The 2,500-nt window shown below is 27.1% G+C and overlaps 1 long non-coding RNA gene across 1 annotated transcript in view; it reads left to right on the top strand.

Annotated features, from left to right (window-relative positions):
- The window catches only part of LOC109828754, an 8,834-nt gene that overhangs the window by 247 nt on the left and 6,087 nt on the right, over positions 1–2,500 (top strand). The window contains exon 1 of the long non-coding RNA XR_002243820.1: positions 1–336. This exon is cut by the window's left edge and continues 247 nt beyond it. This is a non-coding gene — a long non-coding RNA (uncharacterized LOC109828754). The remainder of the gene's footprint in view (positions 337–2,500) is intronic.

Raw genomic sequence — 2,500 nt, 5'->3', positions numbered from 1 at the left:
AGCGCAGTCCGTCGTTGCCGTCACCGTGTCCCCTGGCGTCGTCGTCGTCTTCGTCACCGCCTTTAGATCTTGTCGCCGTCGCCGCCTTCAAATCGCGTCGTCGTCGCCGCCTTTAGATCGCGTCGCTGTCGCCTCCTTCGGATCCCGTCGCCGTTGCCGCCTTCAGATCTCATCGCTGCCTCCTCCAAATCCACTTCCTCAAAACCCGAACCCGTTATCTGCCATGCTCTGAAACCAGCGTCATCCGACGACAAAGATCCGAACTCTCTGCGAGCTCGTTTCGTGATTCTCTGCGCTTGATCAGGTCCAAAGTTGAGGCGAACTTGGAGAGCCGAGGTAGGGGAAATTTTAGGGTTTTGTGATTACCTCGTCATCTTAGAATTATTTGTTGTTAATTGAAAGCGTTTCGAGTGAATTTTCATTTACATAAAATATTTGGTTACAATTTGGAGAATATGTGAATATAATGCAAGAAATCCTGTATCATAATTTATTCATGTAGCTCATAATATCATCATGTAGCTGACATTATCACGGTAATTTGTATAAAAAAAACTTTTTGGAGTAAGAATCAGAAAATTCCTATTAACTGGTACATGGTGCCGGCACCGATCGTCGGCATTGGGTGGTTTTGCCAGTGGTGATGTTGATGATGGTGGTGGTGGGAATGACAGTGGATGTGTTCATAAGGATTGCATCTAGTGGTTTGGGATAAAAACACTTTTAAAAAATCACAATGGTGTTTTCAAAACATTTAAGGAGAAAAAACACAGCACCAATGTTTTTTTCTAGAAAAACACAACAATAAAAACACCTTGGTAGCCAAACAAAGCTGACCCGGCTTGGTGTTTTAGTTTTGAGTTTGAGAAGATATTAATATAATATATAATATAATATATTAAATATAATTAATATAGAGTTATTATCAACATGCTTATTATATTAAACTATACTATATTATATTATGGTTAATTTAATATATTAGTAATATATATATTAAATAATATAACAAATATAATAAATAAAACATCTTATATAATAATACAATAACATATTAAATATTAATATTTAATATGTTAATAATATATTATATAATAACTAAATATAATAAAATATAAATATACTAATAAAAATAATAAAAGTTATTAATAATAAATAATAATATAATAATATATTATACAATAGTATAGATCATATAATATTATTAATTTTTAATAAATAAATTATAATAAATTAATAATTATTAATATTATATAATAGTAACATATTTAATAATAACATAACAATATAATAATAATATAATAACATGTTGTATAGTAAATATAATATAATATATAAAATACTAATATATTATATAATAAATAATATATTTACTAATAAAGTAAAATAATTTTAATAATAAAATAATTTATTATCTAACAAATATTAATATAAAAATTATATATTTATAATATAATAATATTTATTTTTATCATAAATACTAATATATTATTAAAATACTATTAATAAACTCTAACATATTAAAACTATAATATATTATACAATATTAAAATATTTATAATATATTAATTTATTAATAACATACTAGCAATAACATAATATTAACATTATTAATAATATTATATTATATGAATAATAGTATAATATAATATCATATTAATAATAAAATAACATTATTATAAAAATATTAATATAATATACAACAATAACAAAATGATATACCAAAATAATTAAATATATAATTATTTGAAAATAATATGTAATAATTATAATATAATAATTATTATAATATAATATAACTCATTAAAGTATAATATAATTTTATAATATATTATACAATATTATATTGCATTACATTTAATACATTTAATATTTATAATAATATAAACTAAATATTATTATATTTTATTTACAATATATTTTATTATAATTAACATATAATGTAAACTAGTGTTCACCTAAAATACATAATATGATGTTTTAAAAACATTTAAAAAAAAACATAACCTCGTTTTTTTTTTAATTTTATAAAAACACAACAAGACAATATGTATCGAAGGAAGCCTTAGCTAACCTCCATTAATTTTTTCAGCTGTGCAGTATCGTTGGGATTTATATCAGAATCCCAAACCATTTGTAACCCTAATCATCATCTGCTCCAAAATTCGCAATTGAAACCCTAGCATTACTTTATTCTCTCTGATTGTGAGGATCCAGGGTTGGATTCTATTGATTGATAAATTACCGGTTGATCCTCTACCCCTCTCCTGCTAGTTTGTTGGGCGCATCACTGAGTCCGTTCATTTGGTTGGGTTCGGTGAGGAGCTGTTAGCTTCTCAACAGGATTATTGGGAGAATGAGGGAGACTTGGAGATGGATTACCGTCGGGTTTGAAGTTTGTGAAGCGGAATCTCAGTAGGAAGATGTGGGTCAAGGCAGACAGTATCGGTGGTGATCGGAGTGCGCATGCTTCATAAGACTTCCATCATTGGTAGCTGAT

The sequence above is a fragment of the Asparagus officinalis genome, chromosome 1, assembly GCF_001876935.1.
Source record: "Asparagus officinalis chromosome 1, Aspof.V1, whole genome shotgun sequence".
In the NCBI taxonomy this organism is placed as follows: Eukaryota; Viridiplantae; Streptophyta; class Magnoliopsida; order Asparagales; family Asparagaceae; genus Asparagus; species Asparagus officinalis.
The sequence above is the reverse complement of the archived record's forward strand: the minus strand, read 5'-3'. Positions and strand labels throughout refer to the sequence as shown.